General features: G+C 44.3%; 2 long non-coding RNA genes across 4 annotated transcripts in view; one reads left to right on the plus strand and one right to left on the minus strand.

Moving 5' to 3' along the window:
* The window catches only part of LOC115293714, a 65,215-nt gene extending 53,718 nt beyond the window's left edge, over positions 1-11,497 (minus strand). Inside the window, exons 1-2 of the long non-coding RNA XR_003909572.1 lie at positions 11,438-11,497; positions 971-1,089 (exon numbers count right to left, since the gene is read on the minus strand). This is a non-coding gene — a long non-coding RNA (uncharacterized LOC115293714). The remainder of the gene's footprint in view (positions 1-970; positions 1,090-11,437) is intronic.
* A 969-nt stretch (positions 11,498-12,466) lies between these two features.
* The window catches only part of LOC115293713, a 37,554-nt gene continuing 28,306 nt past the window's right edge, over positions 12,467-21,714 (plus strand). For 2 of the 3 annotated variants that reach the window (XR_003909570.1, XR_003909569.1), the window contains exons 1-3: positions 12,467-12,675; positions 16,605-16,736; positions 16,992-17,088. This is a non-coding gene — a long non-coding RNA (uncharacterized LOC115293713). The remainder of the gene's footprint in view (positions 12,676-16,604; positions 16,737-16,991; positions 17,089-21,714) is intronic. The other variant, XR_003909571.1, reaches the window with a different exon arrangement.

Below are 21,714 nucleotides of genomic sequence, written 5' to 3' on the forward strand. Positions count from 1 at the left end.
ATCTATGCCCTTTTACTGTCTAATGATTCTGAGAAACCCACACTTAGGACTCCAAGGTCAGAGGGGAAACTTGAAGCCTGTCATGGAGTCAGTTTGCTTCAGACCTGTGTCCTTTCAGGGTTAAGGGGCTACATTCTCTAGCTAAGACATGCACTGTTGCTTTCATGAAACAATCCAACCTTAAGAGTCTGGACTTCTTTGCCCTGAATGTCAGGAAGAGACCATAAGGTGGAGAAAGTCTCTACCTTATGATAAGGGACTGATTTAATCAATTAATACGATTCTGGGTTTAGCTCACTAAGACAAAGACACTCTTCAACCTTCCCCGTTCTTATCAGAAAGGTAATTGAAAACACCCAACCTGAATACACAAAGTAATTTAGTCCAGGGTGATTGCTTCCCTCGCAAACCTCCATACCCCAAAGTGGCTTCCACTCGGAGCTAAAGGAGAAGAGACTTTATACAATTTCACTGCAGGGTTTCCTTCTCCAACGAAAGATCCACGCTTCCTGATTACACAGATTCAGGAATTTATGCTTATTTATTTTGAGAAAGACTATGAGCAGAGAAGAGGCAGAGGGAGGGAGGGAGGGAAGGAGGGAGGGAGAGAGAGAGAGAGAGAGAGAGAGAGAGAGAGAGAGAAAATTCCAACCAGACTCCGTGCTGTCAACGCAGGGCCTGATTGCGGGGCTGGATCCCAGTGAGATCATGACCTGAGCTGAATTCAGGAGTTGCTTAACCAACTAAGCCACCCAGAGGCCCGATTCCACAGATTCTTCTACTGCATCCTCAACAACACAGAAGTTTGGGACACGTGTCCCAACCTCAAGAAGCTCTAAGAAAAACAGGTATGTTTAAGACAATGAGCAGTAATTAAGGATTTAACGATGGGGTCCTGAGTAAAATAGGAAATCAGAGTCAGGAGATTGCAGTGTGGCTGGGAGAAGAGGGGATCTGAGCAGAGTCTTACCTCCGTTGCTCTAATTTGGTCTCCTGGCTTCCGTCCATAGATCACTGACCTATTTCCTTTTTATCGAGACCTTCCCTGAAGACTGGAGGCACATACTTCTCTAAATATTGTTTAAGAACCTGCAATGTAGACCAAATTCTTTTTAATCTCCTCAGCCCCATCTCTTTGATGAAGGCTCCCCCCCCCCTTTTTTTTTCTGCTGTTTGTCTTGAATCCCTCCTATTTTGGGCAAAATGACTTTAGACTGTGCTAGAAATTACACAATGAAGTGTTGCAGTCTTGGTCCCTAATTTTGTCTCCCACCCAGCATCACCCTGCTGGCCCCCAGAACCACACCCCTGCCTCCAGCCCTAAAGGAGGGGGACTAGTGGCCATGCCTTCAGGGCTCTGGGGGCCAGAGACTCCGGCAGGAGCTGATGATCCTCATGAAGTCTGGTGACAAGAGACTTTATGCTTTTCCTCCATCATGATGAAGTTTTGGGGTGATGATAGGGGGGCCCAGGGCCAATGTCCAGGAAAGAATTCTTGAAGACGTCTTTGGTGCAAAGATGGTGATTTTGTTAAGACACGGGACAGGACCCTTGGGCAGGAAGTTAAGGGAGGTAAAGGCCAGAGGAAGTTTCCGATAAGATTTCCATTTGCTAAAGAAGACTCCCAGAATACCGAAGGCCTAACTATTGTCAAGGTCAGGTAGTTTTTCCCCTCTAGCAAAGCCTTAAGACAATAGGGAGTTCCTGGAGAAATATTTCACTCTGCCAACCTCAAGAATCTGTCAATGGGCTGCAGGTTATAAGTAAATTTAATTTCATCTGCCATTTCCTACTTCTTTTGTTCCCCATATCACTATGGAGGGGTGATGTTTGGGGCTCCAGGAAACTGAGTCTACAGGTTTCTGGAGATTAGGCTACTGACAAGACTGCCTTTTTCCTGTAATTGACTAAGATAGTTGTAAACTGTGGAGACTCAGGTCCCCAGGGCTGTGGTCTCTATCAGTTAACCTTTTGTTTTTCCCCTTTCCTTTGTTCTTGGGCAGCCAGGTGTGCCCAAGGAAGAGCGCACATACCCCACCTGGGGCAGGGAGTGCTTGTGGGTGTCAGCTTGCCTTAGGCTCCTCATTGCATCAGACCACGTTTCCTAGCGAGTGGGGACCATCCACGGAAGTCTGGGAAGACCTAGGTAGCAGCTGGTCGTGGGGTTCCCCAGTGCGTCATGTCACAGCGTGCCCGTGGGGAAGCCCCCTACCACTACCACTGCCACCTGGACACTAAGGTCACATCTGCCTGGACCCCCAAGAGGACAAGCGCCCTGCCCTATGTATGTCAGAGACTTGTTTCTCCCTAACCAGCTACTGTTTCTTCTCAGACCCCACTAACCATTAGCTGTCTTAGCAGAGACCTGGATTGACACAAAGGAAGGTCACTGATAAGGTTCCAGCTTATGAACAGGCAAGGCCCTGCATTCCTTACCAGGGAGGAGGATGCCAAATTTCACCCAGTTTATACTAGCGCTCCGAGCATTCACACCACCTTCTCCCTGTCCTACCCATGACCTCCCGATGGCAGCTAGAGGGAGTGGATATTTTGCCCTATTTTGATATTAAGTGTCTACCCCCAAATGGACAGGGGATGTATGTTACATATGTGTTTGCTCAGTGCGTATGTGTCATCTTTCTCAGTGAATACTCATACGTTTCCCTGCCCTGTCCTTCAATGTGTATGGAAGCCCAACTCCTGTGATTATAGAAAACTTGTACTAATTTCAGTTGGGACTGACAGATTGACACCAGCCTCCTAGCTCACCTTGCTTAACCACTTTGCAAGGAATCTCTCTCCACAAAAGACACACAGTCATTGGGTTTCCATTCTGCGCAGGTGAAAGGATTCCTTCCAGTTGGGTAAAACAACCACCTTGCTCCCCAGGAAGGTGAAAAAAAAATAGCAAGACAAAAAAAAAAAAAAAAGCCAAAAGGACAGAGATCATAGGCTCTTCTAAGGAACAAAAATAGGTGCAGAGAGAAACTGAAGCCTAGATCCTCCAAATTTTGCTGCAATTCAGAGATAATATTGATAATGAATCTCACAAAGTATAAATAACGGTGACTTCTCCATCATCATTACTTCAGTGAATCTCCCCTTCTTCAATTTAGTTACCCGCGGGGGAGTGCCTGGGTGGCTCAGTGGATTGAGCATGGGTTTCAGCTCAGGTCATGATCTCACAGTTTCCTTGGTCGAGCTCCACGTCAGGCTTTGTGATGACAGCATGGAGCCTGCTTAGGATTCTCTCTCTTCCTCTCTTTCGGCCCCTCCCCAACTTGTGCTGTCTCTGTCTCTCTCAAAATAAAAAACTTAAAATAATGTTACCGATGAGGTTTTGGGATGATAGTGGGTCTCATGGGGTCTGGAGCTGATGGTCAAGAAAGAATTCTTGAAGACGTCTTTGGTGCAAAGAGGTGATTTTATTAAAGCATGGGGACAGGATCTGTGGGCAGGAAGAGCTGTTCAGGGCCCAGGAGGAGAGACTGGTTACAAATGGAGTTGAAAGAGGTTAAAGGCCACGGGAAGTTTCCAATGAGATTTTCATAAGCCAGAGGAGACTCCCAGGATACCTAGCTATTGTCAAGCTAAGGTTGTTTTTCATTCTAGGAAAGCATTAAGACAGTAGGGAGCTCCTGGAGCAACATTTTCCTCTGCCTGCCAGTCATTGGGCTGTAGGTTATAAGGAAATTTAATTTTATCTGCCATTTCCTTCTGCCTTTGTTTCCCACATCAGTTACCAGCAGCAAAAATTATCTTAAAAGTTTTGTGGTGACTTAAGAGAGTTAGGAGAGTTGGAGAGTGCATCTTGCCTGGAAGAGGGCAGCCTGGTGAGCTGAGGACCCAGGAGCCAGGGGCGGCGAGGTGGATGTGAGCGGTGGGCGGTGGCCACGCTGGGCTGGGCCAGTGGGGAGGCCAGTCACTCACTTCTTTCTGCCAATATTTATTGACATCCTACTGTTGCAGGATGTTTTTTTCCCACAATACCCTGGATTTGTTGTCTCACCACTTGGAAAAACGAAGAGGTAGACACAAAACAAGCAGCAGGCATGAGTTTATTAGACTATTGTTAGACCTTTCCCTCCTGAAGCGAGTCACCAAGAGTGGAACCCGCGGACACAAACGGAGACAGTGTATGGGTTTATTTTAGTTCTTAGTTCGGCTGAATGGCCCCTCCGGGATGTTGGCAGGTCCTCAGGTGAGAGCCCCGCCGAGCAGGAGCTCAGGGTTTTTAAGAGCTTTGGCAAGACAAAATAAGTCGTCATTTAGTTAACCAATCATAGTTGATAGCATTTTATAGTGGTTGTAAGGTTTAATAGATGGAGGCAGAGATGGGAGGACAAAGAGACCACGTTATGGAGCCAAGAAGGCCTTTATTGGAGTCTGCAATTCCCGGGCGAGGTTCCGTGACTCTGGAGCGGGGAAGCAGGGAAGTCGCGCCTGATATGGGAGAGCAGGGTGTTTTATGGGTGCAGGAGTTCCGGGTTTGAGCTCAGGTGGGCCGATAGCCAAGGAGGGGCATCTTTGGACGGTGGCAGGATTCAATTGGCTGTTCGCTTCGGTGGGGAGGGGGATGCTGGAATTCCATGGTGAGGCATTCCAGTTTGAGACAGTCCAGATTGAGAGTGGGGGTCGTCAGTCCTGGTGGCACCTGGATCTGTTATCTGGCCTGCAATTAAATGGCCGCTGGTGCCTTTCAAATGGCTCGGGTCATCCCAGGTTTGCAGGTGTGGGTTGTCAGTGTTCGCAGCTTTCCACAGCAAAGTGGCCGCTCAGTTGCTTTCCCATGGCAACTCTTACAGTGGTCAATCAAATTTTGACACACAAACGTAAGATTTGGTAGAAACCTATTAATTTTAGAGTTCTTTGTCTTAGGAGAAATTTGAAGTGACCAATCACAGGTCCGAAGGGGAGGCAAAGCAGGTGCACAGAAGCGAAAACTTTGCAGTTAAAATGTGGGATCTAGCAACAGTATTTTAGAAAACAAGTTAACCTTAAAGTTATAATTTATGGGTTACATCTTAGGATTCCCAGGGCTCAATTCCCCAGTCCTTGATTGTTCAAGCAGAAGGGCTGGAGAGTGAAACAATGGTTGGTAATTTTTCATTAGGGTCAGCTTGACCCAAGGAGAGTCTTACACTATAAGATTAGAAAAGAAGAGTAGTGTGAAAGCTCTCTTTACAGAGAGAGGACATCTGAAAGTGAATGGTCACGGACTATAGGGGAGGGTTCTTATTTTATAAGGTTCTGGTCTGCCCTCCCCCTTCTCTTTCCCCTTGTTCCTTCTCAGGTCCTACCCTTATTGTGTGGAGCGCTCTAGGTGTTGGGTTGTTCATTCCTGATTGGCTCATTTCCATTGTATGAGGGGTGGTCTGTGGCCATACCATTCCCTGTGGGTCATACGTTTTATAATCTACTTATTTTTAGTCAGGTATTTTAGTCAAATTCCTGCGGGGAAACTCATGCAGGAGGAGGTGGGGTCTGTTACATTCTTAAGAAGAACTCATGTCCAAGGAGGTTGGCTGTGGTCAGACACTCCCAGCACTTCTACAAAATAGAAGTTTTTCCCCACCCAGGGACCTCAGGTCCTAACTTTTCCCTCTCTGCCTGCAGAATCCTATCTTCTCCTATAAGTACTAGGTGCCTAACACTATTCTAGGTGTGGAGAATTGAGCAGAGAACACAAGAGAAGACAAAGCATTCCTTTTAAGAAGCCGATACTTTGTTCTAGAGCACAGAGTGGAGAAAAAAAGATGGAGTACATTTTAGAATCTGTTAAATAATCATAAGAGCTTGAGAGAAAAATAGTGGGGGACAGGACATGACAATTGTGGATGGGGTTTTCAGAGATTGCCTTACGAAGAAAGCGTCATTTGAGATGTTAGAAAGAAAACCACAGGACCAAAATGGCGGCACTTAAGTAAAGCCCCAAGTCAGTAAACTAAGACTTAGCACTTAGTCTAACTGTGGGTTCAAACCCTCTTCCCCACCAAGAAGGTAACTGATGAGGGGCCTTGGGGCAAGCTGATGGCAAAATACAGGCTGGCACCTTCTGTTCCCCACCCCCCAGGTGGTTTCTGTGTGCTGTTCCTCGGACACTCCTGGCTACTCAACAACAAAGGGAAGGGGTTTAAGTGCTTGCCATGGTCATATGGGGAGCTAAGGCAAATGAAGGATTAAATTCCTTTACTGCCTACAGCCCATTGGCAAGTGGAGTGCCATCCCTCTAGGAGCTGAGCTGCCTCCATGGGGACACTTTGCTGGGGGCAAAAGAGAACCTTGACTTAACATTATCGCAACCTTGAGGACCCTGTCAGTCTACTTCCTTTATCTCAACTGCCCCAGGATATGGGCTGGCAATCAGACTCCAAGCTTATGGCCTCCTGATACACATCTGAAGGGTCTCATGACTGAGGTTTTATTAAATGAAAATAAATGGTGTTTCCCTAGCAACAGCTAGCCCCTCAGGGTTCTGGAAACCTTGCTTCCAAAATTTTTTAGAGACTTATGCTATCCCTGACCCCCTCCCAACCTGAGGGTATATGAATTAACCTTCATGACCCCAGTGAACCTCTTCCTGCCCTTGGGTCCTGTCTCTGTGGTTTAATAAAATCACCTTTTTGCACCAAAGACATCTTCAAGAATCCTTTATTGGCTGTCGACTCCGGACCACCCCATCACCCCAAAACTTCACTATAGCCATTAACCAGACAAAGTCGAATTTCCTGGTCAACAACGAGGAGGTAATCCCTTGACATATCTTTCCACTCCCCTTCGGAGGGCCACCAGGCCTATCACAGTGGATTCCTTGCTAATAACTGCTCCATGCCCCTGTCACCCATACCCTGCACTCCCACTTTGAAAAACCTTTCCTTTCCTGGAGCTCCACAGAGCTCCCCTCCGCATGTCAGATGGGACATTGCCCAATTCATGAATTATTTAATAAAGCCTATTATATTTTCAAATTTACTCTGTCCATTTTTGGGTTTTTAACAGGGTAAAGACCAGAAGGTGAGTGGACCATGTAGTTTTCTGGGCCACCAGCATCAAGGCAGAGAAAATCCAAAAGTGCAAAGGTCCTGGGTGGCTCAGCCGGTTAAGTATCTGACTTTAGCTCAGGTCATGAGCTCACAGTTTATGGGTTCAAGCCCCACATCGGGCTCTATGCTGACAGCTCAGACCCTGGAGCCTGCTTCAGAGTCTGCTCTCTCTGCGCTGCTCCACTCCTTGTGCGCTCTCGCGCTCTCTCTCGCTCTCTCTCTCTCTCTCTCTCTCTCTCTCTCTCTCTCAATTAAGTAAACATAAAAAAAAATTTTTAAGTGCAAAGGCCCTGAGGTGGGCACATGGCCACTCACTAAGAAACAGCTCAGGAAACAGTGGGGCTGGGGCACACTAGGAAAGCCCCACACTGTGAGTGGCACATGTCTCACACCAACCTGCCTCCCTGAATTCCAAACTGTTTTGCACTCCTACATGCACTGCTGAGAATTCTAGTTCAGCGTCAGCAAGATTTCTACCAGCAACGGATCTATTTTCCTACCACAAATGCACTGTGGAGTTCACTCAAAAGAGACTCCTTTTTATAGAGAGCTTTGAACTATCTGCGCTGTTTGGAGCCAATCCAGGAAATCTCTGTGTCCTTGCAATGTGGAATGTGGATCCCCACCCTACCCCCCACCCCGTGCCCTCCAGGCTGACCCCAAAACTGAGGGAAGGGGAGGCAAAGTTCCTTTAATCCAGCCCTGGGGGCCTGAAAAAGTAGATTGACAAAAGGCAGATTAGCCAAAAAAAATAACCAAACAGATGCCTATTCAGCAGAGAGGAGTAAACCAAAGGAAATGGGTGGTCACCTTTCTAGGGTTGCACCCCCTCCCCATACCCCAGGCCCCCGCACCCGCACCCCCCCCCCCAGGTAATATACAGGGGACACAAAAGAATAAAGCTTGTGCCCGCCCATCTCTATCTGCCTTCTTTCCATCTTCTTCGAGGCCATGAAACTTTCCCAGGAGAGGACATTTACAGCACTCCCCATTTTTCCAGAAGTTTCTGCTGTTAGGCAGAGGAGGGAAGGTCTGGGGAAATGCTTTGGTACCTAATCCCTTGCTCACGGGAGGGGGGTACAAAACTTTTTAAAATTGTCACTGCCTTTCTTTTCACTTACCAAGCTGGGGGGTGGATGCTTTTGGTGTTAGCAAAAATGATACCAAATTCCTAGGCGTTTTCAGGGTCAGGACATAGACTTACAAAAGAGAACATTTTTTCCACTTTTTTTGTTTTAATTCTCAAGTTAGTTAGCTTACAGTGTAGTCTTGGCTTCAGGAATAGAATCCAGTGATTCATCACTTACATACAACACCCAGTGCTCATCCCAACAAGTGCCCGCCTCAATGCCCATCACCCATTTAACCCGTTCCACACCCCAATCAACCCTCAGTTTGTTCTCTGTATTTCAGAGTCTCTTATGGTTAGCCTCCCTCTCTGTTTTTATCTTTCCTCTTTTCACAGAGAAATGGAAATTTGCCAGTTACAGTAGTAAGCGAAGGAAGCTGTCACCAAGTTCTCATAAAACACTCGCTGCTATAAACCTTAATTCATTGATCCAACTGCATTTATTGAAGCCCACCCTCCCCAAATCGCCCAAAATTAAACTCAACTCCCCCAGAGAAATGTAGTTCTCGATCCACAGAGAAATTTCTCAGGTCCCCTAAATTGCTTAGGGCCAATAGTCCAAGATTTCCTGGGGTGATAGCTTTAAGCATAGCAACCTTATTTAGGAGGTATTGGTCAAAATGGGCCAGGGGTGCCTGGGTGCCTCAGTCCGTTACGCAGTTAAGCATCTGATTCTTGATTTCTGCTCAGGTCATGATCTCCAGGTTCCTGGGATCCAGCCACAGGTCAATCTGAGAGCAGAGCCTGTTTGGAATTCTCTCTCAAAATAAATAAATAAACATTTCTTTAAAAAAAATGGGCTAGATGGGTGAGGTAGGTGTATTAAGGAAGGCACTTGTGATGAGCACTGGGTATTGTACGTAAGTGACGAATCACTGAAGTCTATTCTTGAAACCAGTATTGCACAGTATTCTAACTAAAATTTAAATTAAAAAAGAAAATAATTCTGGTTATGATCATACAGAAAAAGAGAGAGAGAAAGAAAAGGAAACATGGTGAGGCCTTTTCTTTCCCCTCCCCCACCTTTCAGGAATCCTGGTTTTGTAAGCCAATTGAGAAAATAATATCTGGACACGTGACAGTTTATAAAGCATATGTGTACTAATTAATGACCTAAGACAACAGCATAATAGAAGCCACGAGATAATATAGAAGGGCCAAATACATGATATTGTGCATTCACGAGAGGGAGAGACCTTTGCGTGTTGGTGCAATCAAGGAGGGTATCCTGGTGGAGGTGCAAAAGAGCCGGTGGTTACAAGTCCAGAAAGAGCAAGCAGAGCATCAAGGAGAATTGTTTTTTTTTAATGTTTATTTATTTTTTAGAGAGAGTGAGTACACACACAAGAGGGGAAGGGGCAGAGAGAGAGGGAGACACAGAATCCAAAGCAGGGTCTAGGCTCTGAGCTGTCAGCACAGAGCGGGGCTTGAACCCACAAACAGTGAGATCATGACCTGAGCCAAAGTAAAACGCTTACCCTACTGAGCCACCCAGGCACCCCAAGGAGAATTGTTCTTAAGGGACCAAATAATGACCCTCATCCCCACGGGCTGGAGGAAATGCTTGGGGGATTTGAGGTTATCGTCAAGGATGGGAAAGACCCTCTGCCTTGAAGTGGGTGGAGGCCAGGTGTCCTAAGCCTCCCGAGATCCACAAAGTCCCACACTGGGGAGGACTGCCAAACTTCCAGCAGCTCCCCCCATTGAGAAGCATTATGGGACCAAGAGGTGTTCCAGAATGAAGAGCTTACATTTTAGACAACAACAGGTAAGCCATTAAATGTTTGGGAGCCAGCAGGGACCTCCTTCCCACAAACTCCCACCCCTCCGAAAGTATAAATCACCCAAAAAAGCTTATAGAAAACTGCACGATTTTCCTCTATGTGGGCCAATGCCAAATCACCCATATCAAAGGATCCAAAGGGTTCAGGCAAATAAATGTCTCCTTAAAGCAGTGATCTCCAACTACCCGCACCTTTCATTAATATGTTTTGGGGCGCCTGGGTGGCTCAGTCGGTTAAGTGTCCAACTTCAGCTCAGGTCATGATCTCATAGTTCATGAGTTCGAGCCCTGCATCGGGCTCTGTGCCGACAGCTCAGGGCCTGGAGCCTGATTTGGATTCTGTGTTTCCTTCTCTCTCTGCCCCTACCCTGCTTGCTCTCGGTCTCACTCTGTCTCTCAAAAATAAATAAATGTAATTTTTTTAAAAAACTAGTAAATGAGACCAGTACACTCTAGGCCAAGGTCCCGAGGCCGCCATACCTGGCAGAAACTAGATCTACAAATTGACCTTCTTTCTTTAGGCAGGTATGGCAAAGCCTTCCCAGAGCTAGAAGATTCCCCAGCAGGGTGTAATCTGGCCCCCTCCCCCATGACCCTTTCTAGGGTGTGAAGGATCGAGGGCACAGTGAATGTGGAGGAGGCTGTGACTGCAAGAAACAATTAGAGACTATGGCTGCTGGCAGGCTGAAAAGATAGGCCACATGCGGACGGCCCGCCAAAAAATGCTATGTTGGGTTTTTTTAATTTCCGCAGCTTAGAGTTGAGTTAATCACACCTGCGTCCATGGCCTATTATCATGAGTCCACATGAGGCTCCCTGATTGTTCTTATTCTTATGAAATCTATGTATTGTTTTTATATATGAAGTTATATATATTTGGCCTAATGGTATGACTTCTCAGCGACTTCAAGCATCAACCTGCTTTTGTGAATCCATCCATGTTGTGATCCGCATACCCACCACATCTGTCTATCCACTCCTCCAGTAATAGACTTGCAAGCCACCTCCAACTCCCACTGAAGGAAGTCAGAAAACATCACTGCAAAAAGATGCCTCTTTGACACCAAAAATCTTTTAGGGGTGTCTGGGTGGCTCAATCGGTTAAGCGTCTGACTCTTGGTTTAGGCTCAGGTCATGATCTCAGAGTTTCATGAGTTCAAGACCCACATCAGGCTCTGCACTGGCAGTACAGAGCTTGCTTGGGATTCTCTCTCTCTCTCTCTCTCTCTCTCTCTCTCTTCCCCCCTCCCCCACTCACACTGTCTCTGTCTCTCTCAAAATAAATAAACTTTAAAGAAATTTTTTACATCTTTTGAACCAAAGTTATTTCAGAAGCCACAAGCACAAAGAAAGTTCCCCCTTTTCTTCCTAAAGGTATACAAATTTTCTTTTTACTAGAGACAGACTCTTAGAAGCCCAGAGACGGCATCAGAGGAATCTGCAAACAGTCTTTACTTCATTAGTTCCTGCCCGTATATTTACCTTCCCACAACGTGCTGTCCCCGGAGGCCTAAAATTGCTTTCCTTTGTCCTGTCATTTTCCTACAAATGCACTTACGGTTCTTTGCTGAAGATGCCTCATAAGCCGAAATTTTAAGCCATAGGCTTTGACTTGCTTTCTTTCATTTCATTCTTGTGTTTCTCTGCCCGAGTTAAAAAAAATAAATAAATAAATAGAACTGTTGGTTTTTCTCTTGTTAATCTGTCTTTTAGTTACAGAGCTGAAAACTCGATGGATAGAGGTAAAGTTTTACCTCCTCCACATCAGCCTCTCATACAACACAGCAATGAACCCCTTGCTACACCTGCCCTCTGCATTACAGTTGAGAGTGGCATTCCTCGGGCGTCTGGGGGGCTCAGTCAGTTGAGCGTCTGACTCTTGATTTTGGCTCAGGTCATGATCTCACAGTTTGTGAGTTCAAGCCCCACGTCAGGATCCACCCAGAGCATGGACGCTGCTTAAGATTCTCTCTTTCTCTCCCTTTCTCTCTACCCCTCCTCTGCTCACTCTTGCTCTCTCTCAAAATAAATAAACAGGGGCGCCTGCATGGCTCAGTGGGCTAAGCGTCCGCCTTTGGCTCAGGTCATGATCTCATGGTGTGTGAGTTTGAGCCCCACATCAGGCTCTGTGCTGACAGCTCAGAGCCTGGAGCCTGCTTCAGATTCTGTGTCTCCCTCTCTCTCTGCCCTTCCCCCACTCATGCTCTGTCTCTGTATCTCAAAATAAAATTAATATTAAAAGAAGTTTTTAAAATAAAAACTTAAAAAATAAATGAAGCTCCCATATGCTGAGCCCTAGGGTTTAGACGGCCTCACTCTAGCTCTTCTGTATCCACACCCTTGCTCACAGAGACGTGATGTGCCCACCTATAGGTTGGGCCTCCCTTTCTCTATAATGCTTGGGGTATGGGGACTCTGAAATTCCTGCCCCAGTGGTCCTGATTCCAATTCCAGGCCCTGCTTGGGCCTCTCCCCTGATCCAGCTTCCTGAAAGGCCACCACTGTGTATACTCCTTGGCCCAAGGGACATGCAAGGGCTGCTATTGTGATGTGTGGCTTGAGTCAGACCTACAGGCTGGCGTGTCTGGCACATGAAACCCTATTTCAGGACATGATTTACACATGAAACCCTGTGTCAGGGCAGAGTCAAATATGGAAAGGGAAGGAGATAAACGATGAACCAGAGGTTGGAGGAAATGGAAGCCTATGAACGGAAATGGGTAGGTGAAGAGAAATCTCAAAGCTGTGGCACTTGTGACCTTTACAAGACAGCTGGATGGTGGGGCAGGGGCAGAGGGGATACAGGAGCACACAGACCAGCCTTGGGAAGAATAAAGGGGCTTCCCCTGTGTGAAGAGGAAGACAAAGTCAAGAAGGGCCTAGGGATATGCACAAGGTAGCCAGCCAGCGAAGGAGAAATCCGTCCTTTTTCCCTCCTAGCCCAGTGCCAGTGAGTCTTCCTAGAAAGAACCATGGTCTTTGGCAACAATGAAATTAATTTGAAATTTGCACTACCCACAGTTATTTGTTATGAACTTGTCTTCAAATGAAGTTTTGAACTCTTCACTATGAAGGGATGTTTGCCAATCTAGAAGCCTACGACATATATATTTAAGTTTGCTCATTTGATTTACAACTTTTAAGTACCTAGACACATGGGACATAGGCTTCTATGTGTCCTCTTGCCCGGACCCCGCATATGTAAAGTGAGAATAGCCCGCCATCCTCCTCTGTGAGAAACCAACTGCTAATCTGTGAGCATCCATGATGGGCCAGGAACTGGGCCTCCTTACGTCATTTCACTGAAATCTCCTTGCAATTTTCTGAGACAGAGAAGGCTCATGACCTGAGAACCAACGAGGTTAAGATTCTTGGCCAAGATCGCATAGCTAATAATCAAGGACCTGGACCTCCAACAAGATTCTTGCCAATCACAAGGATTTTCTTTCCACTTGATTATGCCTCGATTTATTCTAGTGTTGACGTGTGGATAAAAATGGCAGCTGCGTTGCCCTTAAGATTTATTTTCATTTGGAATGATAAATGAAACCAGCAACTGTCTCCTAATCTAAACAGAGTGTCTCCTTAGAGAGCCCAGAGTCCACCAGCCTGTCTTTCCCAGGATTCTCATAATGGTAACTACACGCTTTCCAAAGGTTCCCAACGTGCACCCTTGGAAACACAGTTTGGCTTCTGGGAAGACCCATAGATATTGTTTCACTGCAACAAATCAGGCAAGGATCTGCTCCTAACTCTAAGATAAAATAAAAGAAAGGCAACTACCAGGAAAGTTAAGAGCTGTGCTTTGGATCTGTGTGTGTTGTAAGGTTTGATAGATGGAGGCAGAGGCGAGAGGAAAGACAGAGACCAAGTTATGGAGCCAAGAAGGCCTTTATTGGAGTCTGCAATTCCCGGGTGAGGTTCCGTGACTCTGGAGCGGGGAGTCAGGGAAGTCGCACCTGGTATGGGAGAGCAGGGTGTTTTATGGGTGCAAGAGTTCTGGGTTTGAGCTCAGGTGGGCCGATAGCCAATTAGGGGCATCTCTGGACGGTGGCAGGATTCAATTGGCTGTCCACTTCGGTGGGGAGGGGGATGCTGGAATTCCATGGCGAGGCATTCCAGTTTGAGAGAGTCCAGATTGGAGAGTGGGGGTTGTCGGTCCCTGGCGGTGCCTGGAACTATTATCTGCCCCGCAATAAAATGGCCGCTGGTGCTTTTCAAATGGCTCGGGTCATCCCAGGTTTGTAAGTGGGGGTTGTCAGTGCTCACAGCTCTCCACAGCAAAGTGGCTGCTCAGTTGCCTTCCCATGGCAACTCTTACGTGTGTGTGTGTGTGTGTGTGTGTGTGTGTGTGTGTGCGCGCGCGCGCGCGCGGGGGGGCGGGGGGGGGGGGGGGGGCAGATTTTTCCATGAATCACTAATCAATTCCTCCTGCTGATAAATATCAGAGCCCTCTTAAGAGTTTTCTTCTTTATATTTGAAAAGCCATTTCTACCTTTACATCCATTAAAAAAAAATCTAACTGTCAAAGAAGCAGACATATTTCCCTACTACTTTTATCAGCTTTCAAAATCACGTATCCGATCATGTTACTCCCCTATTTTAGATGCTTCAATGGCCTCAACTCCCTGTCAGATCAAATCCAAGTTCTTTAGCATGACATTCAAGGCATTTTAATATTGGAATCAAGCCAATTATTTGAACTTCAGTGCCTACCATTCCCCTCCTTAAAATTTTTTTAATGTTTATTTATTTTTGAGAGAGAGAATGTGCACGTGAGCTGAGGAGGGGCAGAGAGAGAAGGAGGCAGAGGGTCCTAAGCAGGATCTGTGCTGATTGTGATGAGCCTGACTTGGGGCTCAAACTTACAAACCGTGAAATCACAACCTGAGCTGAAGTCAGACGCTTAATTGGCTGAGCCACCCAGGTTCCCCTCCACTCTTTAAATATTCCAAAAAACACACCATTTGCCAAATAGTCCTTACTCACTTCATATCTGTGTGTTTGTATATTCAAGCCCCTGCCTTTTTCACTGTGCCTGCTGACACTGTATTTATTCTCCAAGATCCCTTCCAGAACAACTCCTCCAAAGCTTCTCGAAGCATCTAGACAAGCGACTGCCAAAGTTTTGTAGCACAGACATTATCAATATTTACAAAGGAAGTTCTAATGTAGGATTGTCTGCTTGGACTTTGCTCATGCACACCTAAGTAGATACCTACCATAACATGTAGGACAAGTTAGAATCAAAAAGAAACAAACAAACCCAGGAAGAATATCACCTCAGAATAAAGGAAGAGTTTTTCAATTTCATGAATGTAGTTTAATGAAAATTTCACTCATTTGGTTGCTCTCAATTTTCTCCCTTTGCCACAGGAAAACGATGGTAACAAAAAACCAGCCATGGATAACTGGGAGTCACTGTCCCAGACGACAGACAGAACTGGCTGTTCCATCGTCTTAGAATACTTTATAGAGATTTGCAACCTTGAGTTGTGTTTATTTCACTGGATCTCTCCTATTCTCTCTCCACTAATTATTGAATTTTTGAGTATTGGGATGATTATTAATACTTTTTGTATTCCAAGCATCTGGCACATAGTAGATGCTCAATAAATGTCTGTGAAACCAATTTTTAAAAATTTTTTAATGTTTATTTATTTTTGAGAGACAGAGCATGAGCATGGGAGGGGCAGGGAGAGGGGGAGATACAGAATCCAAGGCAGGCTCCAGGCCCTGAGCAAGCTGTCAGCACAGAGCCCAAAGTGGGGCCTGAACCCGCAAACTGTGAGACATGACCTGAGCTGAAGTAAACTGCTTAACCAACTGAGCCACCCAGGCGCCCCTATGAAATCAAGTTTTATACAAATGACCGTGCATACGAGGAATGCCAAGGCAGGCTGGTCCCAAACAAAAACAAAAACAAACACATAGCAAAAACAAAATGAAACAACAACAAAAGTGGTCCTTATCCTTCCATAAGAGAACGTAGTTCCATTTCTGAATTTTTTTTTTTTTATCACTGATAGTGGTGAACCTTGATATACCATCTGTCAAGATCATTGTTGGTCAAGGATCTGCAGGGAGCATGTGTTAGACAAAGCTCTCCTCCTCTAGGTCATAATCATCCTCTCCTTCATCAACATCCTTAAAAAGTATCCTCTTGCTCACCCTGTAGGCTTCAAGGGATTTCACAAAAGGACAATTTCATCTGCTCTTTGAGGTTGGCTGTACATTAGTGGGGCTGCTGTAGATAATATAATAGTCTAACTCCAATTAGATGTTTTTTTAAAGAAGGTAATTTATTGGTTCACATAAGTGAAAAGTTGCTCAGGTAAAGTTTGATTCAGCAGCTCACTGAATGCCACCTTGACCTCTTCCTGTCTTGCCACTTTGCCTTCGGCATGGTTTTCTTCGTCTAGCATTGACCTCGTTTATGGTCCTGAGAGGCATAGCTGTCCACCGCTCCACACCCTATATGCTCTTTCTTCCTCATCTTGCAGGAAAAAAAATAACTGCCCGAACCTTCCCACAAATGCAATCTGAATATAATAGTTGAGGTTACGAGGTTACCCACCCACCCCACCCCATCCCCTCTGAACTGATACCAGTAGAATGAAATTCACTGATTGTCTGTTTGGAATCTCAGGCCTCAGTTCTTGGAGCTAGAGATGGAGCCAGTGTTCCAGGAAACACGTCAATACCCTCATGGAAACCTGGAGTTACCGGGAAGAGATAAAGAAACACTAGTTGGCAGCAAATACCTGTTACCATCAGGACGGTGAGAAGTATCCTGAAAAACCTTAAGACTTTAAACAAATATACTTATGGATGTTTAACGATCTCTTTCTCTCACTCAAAAGAACAAGAGTGATGTCCTCCCAAATCTCACATCCCACCCCCACAAAAAGCAGCCACATTAGTCTTTCTCTAACAAAGTAGAATTTAAAGATCCCTTCTAGAAAAAGATGGATGACGATAAAGGAGCCATTTCAGGAGCTGACCCAGGAAGTAATGATTAATTGTATTCTTGCAGGCTGAACTGTCCAATGTACTAGAGGGCATCATCTTTCTTCCAGCTTCTAAGGAGGTCAAGAGATTCTTTGCCTCTGGCAGTGAGATATGAATGGAAGGTTAGTCACTTGATCCTCCCACAAAAGCAATAATTCACTACCTCCAAGGCAAACTCTCCAAAGGAACCCTTTTGAGGGACTGTATGAGACCAACCTACTCAGCTACAATGGACAAATGCTCAGATGCTCTTTTCACGGGAGCCTGCTTTCACCTGAAAAATTCAGACTAGCTGCCAATCTAGATGAAATTCCCCCAGATGAGTGCTTCATGATGGACTATCATTATCTAAGAAATGAGTAAGGTTTATCATGTTAAAAGGTAATAAGACTCAGGGCACCTGGGTGGCTCAGTCCATTATGCATCTGAGTCCTGATCAGGTCATGATCTCATGGATCGTGGGTTTGAGCCCCATGCTGGACTCTGTGCTGACAGCTCACAGTCTGGAATCTGCTTCAGATTCTGTGACCCCACTCTCTGCCCCTCCCCTTCTTGCACTCTGTCTCTCTGTATCTCAAAAATGAGTAAACATTTAAAAAAAAATTTTAAAGGTAATAAGACTCAAATTTTGCCTTACAATTTTGGGTTGAGAGTTCAGCTCCAGTTAAAAATTTAATTACCTTTGAGATAAACTATTTTAAAAAATGGTGCCAAAGGGGGCACATGGGTGGCTTAGTTGATTAAGTGACCACCACTTCATTTTTGGCCTCAGGTCATGATCTCATGCTTCATGAGTTTGAGCCCCACATGTTATCTGCTTTTCACTGAGAATATCCTGTTATCCTATGATGTGTAAGTTACCTCATTGTAATTAGAGTAGTTCTGCAAAAATGCCTCTGTAAAACCTGTCTCTGTGCCCTTTTCAAAGCATCTTATCACTGAGAATTATTTGTAGTAGAAATTCCACTTTTTGATGTCATGTTAACACTGAAATCTATAAATAAAGGCACAAAACCTGGCAAGGGAGAGATGCCAGGCTGGTGACCAAGAAAGAAAGAAACACAGGGCTCTCTCACTCCATTTTTCTGCTGACACCGTCACCCCTTCAGGGGACCCTGGACCTGCTGGAGCTGCACTCTGGCAGTGGTTGCAGACCTATCTACTGAAACTTGGCAGGCCAGAAAGGAATGGCAGGAAATCTTCAATGTGATGAACAGAAAAAGTATGTAGCCAAGAATCCTTTATTCAGGAAACCTGTCATTCAGAGTAGAAGGAGAGATAAAGGTGTTCCCAAATAAACAAAAATTGAGAGAATTCATCACCAATACACCAGCCCTACAAGAAATCCTGAGGACTCCATGAGGGAAATGTTGCAAGGAACACGAGGTACCAGAGACACCACTACATGCATGAACCCTACAGAGAACACAATGATTTTAAACCCATATTTTTCAAGAATAACACTGAATGTAAATGGACTAAATACTCAATCATAAGACATAGGGTAGGAGAATGGATAAAAAAACAAAATCCATCTATTTGCTGTCTTCAAGAGACTCATTTTATACCTGAAGGCACCTTCAGATTGAAAGTAAGGGGATGGGTAAATATCTATCATGCAAATAGAAGTCAAAAGAAAGCCAGAATAGCCATACTTATATCGGACAAACTGGACTTTAAAGTAAAGGCAGTAACAAAAGATGAAGAAATTCATTGTATAATAATCACAAGGTCTATCCATCAGGAAGAGCTAACAATGATAAACATCGATGCACCAAATTCGGGAGCACCCAAGTACATAAAACAAATAATCACAAACAGAAACAATCTTATTGATAAGAATGTGCTAATTGCAGGGTATTTAAATATTCCATTTACAGCAATGTAAGTGGAGTATCAACCAGACAGAGAATCACTAAGGAAACAATGGACCTGAATGACACATTGGACCAGATGGATTTGACAGATATATTTAGAACTCTACATCCTGAGGCTATGGAATTCACTTTCTTCTCGAGTGCACATGGTACATTCTCCAAGACAGAACACATACTAGGTCATAAAGCAGCCCACCATAAATATAAAAGGAATGAGATATACCATGCAACTTTCAGATCACAATGCTATGAAACTTGAAATCAATCACAGAAAACGTCTGGAAAACCTCCAAAAACATGGAGGTTAAACACCACCCTACTGAAGAACGATTGGGCCAATCAGGCAATTAGAAAAGAAATTTAAAAATATATGGAATGAAATGAAAATGGAAAATACAACAATCCAGACTCTTTTGGACACAGCAAAGGCATTCCTAAGAGGAAAATACATAGCAATCCAGGCCCACTTCAAGAAACTAGAGAAAGCACAAATTCAAAATCTAACAGAGCACCTAAAGGAACTAGAAGGGGAGCAGCACGAGCACCCCAAACCCAAGAAATAATAAAGATCAGGGCAGAAAAAAACAGTATAGAATCCAAACAAACAAACAAAAACAGTTGAACAGATCAATGAAATCGAGAGTTGGTTCTTTGAAAAAATAAAATTGATAAACCTCTAGCCAGGCTTCTCAAAAAGAGAGAGAGAGAAAAAAGAGCACATAATAGACAAAATCACAAATAAAATGATCTATTACAACCAATCCTTCAGCAATACCAGCAATTATCAGATAATACTATGAAAAATTATATGCCAACAAACTGGACAACCTAGAAGAAATGGACAAATCCTAAACACACATACACTACCAAAAATTCAAACAGGAAGAGGTAGAAAATCTGAACAGACCCAAAACCAGTGAAGAAATCGAATCAGTTATCAAAAATCTCCCAATGAATAAGAGCCCGGGGCCAGATGGCTTCCCAAGGGAATTCTACCAGACATTTAAAGCAGAGTTAACACCCATTCTTCTCAAGCTATTCCAAAAAATAGAAATAGAAGGAAAACTTTTGGACTCATTCTATGAAGCCAGCATCACTTTGATTCCCAAACCAGAGATCCAGCAAAAAAAGAGAACTACAGGCCAATATCCTTAATGAATACAGATGCAAAAGATACTCAACAAGATACTAGCAAATCAAATTCAACAGCATATAAAAAGAATTATCCACCATGATCAAGTGGGATTCATTCCTGGGTTACAGGGCTGGTTCAATATTCGCAAATCCATCAATGTGATCCATCACATTAACAAAAGAAAGGATAAAAACCATATGATCTTCTCGATAGATGCAGAAAAAGCATTTGACAAAATACAGCATCCTTTCTTAATAAAAAGCCTCAAGATAGTAGGATAGAAGTAACCTATTTAAACATCATAAAAGCAGTTTATGAAAAGCCCACAGCTAATATCATCCTCAATGAGGAAAAACTGAGAGCTTTCCCCCTGAGATCAGGAACACGACAGGGGTGTCCACTCTCACCACTGTTGTTTAACATAGTGCTGGAAGTCCTGGCATCAGCAATCAAAAAACAAAAGCAAATAAAAGGCATCAGAATTGGCAAAGATGAACTCAAACTTTCACTTTTTGCAGATTTCATGATACTCTACATGGAAAACCTGACAGACTCTACAAGAAGCCTTCTAGAACTGATCCACGAATTCAGCAAAGTCGCAGGGTACAAAATCAATGCACAGAAGCCAGTTGCATTTTTATACACCAATAATGAAGCAACAGAAAGAGAAATCAAAAAACTGATCCCATTCACAATTGTACGATAAACCATAAAATACCTAGGAATAAACCTAACCAAAGATATAAAAGACCTATACAATGAAAACTATAGAAAACTTATGAAGGAAATTGAAGACACAAAGAAATAAAAAAAAAAACATTCCATGCTCATGGATTGGGAAGAATAAACATTGTTAAAATGTCATTATTACTCAAAGCAATCTACACATTCAGTGCAATCCCAATCAAAATTGTACCAGCATTCTTTGCAAAGCTAGAACAAACTATCCTAAATTTCCTATGGAACTATAAAAGACCCCGAATAGTCAAAGTGATATCAAAGAAGAAAACCAAAATGGGAGGCATCACAATCCCAGACTTTAGCCTCTACTACAAAGCCGTCATCATCAAGGCAGTATGGTATTGGCACAGAAACAGACACATAGACCAATGGAATAGATTAGGGAACCCAGAACTGGACCCACAAATGTACGGCCAATTAATCTTTGACAAAGCAGGAAAGAGTATCCAATGGGAAAAAAAGACAGCCTCTTTAACAGACAGTGTTGGGAGAACTGGACAGCAACATGCAAAAGAATGAAACCAGAGCACTTTCTTATACCATACACAAAAAATAAACTCAAAATGGATGAAGGACCTGAAAGTGAGACAGGAAACCATCAAAACCCTCAAGGAGAAAGCAGAAAAGAACCTCCTTGACCTCAACTGCCCCAACTTCCTACTCGGCACAACCCCCAAAGGCAAGGGAATCAAGAGCAAAAATGAACTTTTGGGACCTCATCAAGATAAAAGCCTTCTGCACAGCAAAGGAAACAATCAATAAACTAATAGGCAACCGACGGAATGGGAAAAAAGATAGTTTCAAATGATATATCGGATAAAAGGCTAGTATCCAAAATCTATAAGGAACTCATCAAACTCCACACCTGAAAAACAAATAACCCAGTGAAGAAATGGGCAGAAGACATGAACAGACACTTCTCCAAAGAGGACATTCAGATGGCCAACAGACACATGAAACGATGCTCAGTGTCACTCATCATCAGGGAAATACAA

The sequence above is a fragment of the Suricata suricatta genome, chromosome 6 (genome assembly GCF_006229205.1).
Source record: "Suricata suricatta isolate VVHF042 chromosome 6, meerkat_22Aug2017_6uvM2_HiC, whole genome shotgun sequence".
NCBI lineage: Eukaryota > Metazoa > Chordata > Mammalia > Carnivora > Herpestidae > Suricata > Suricata suricatta.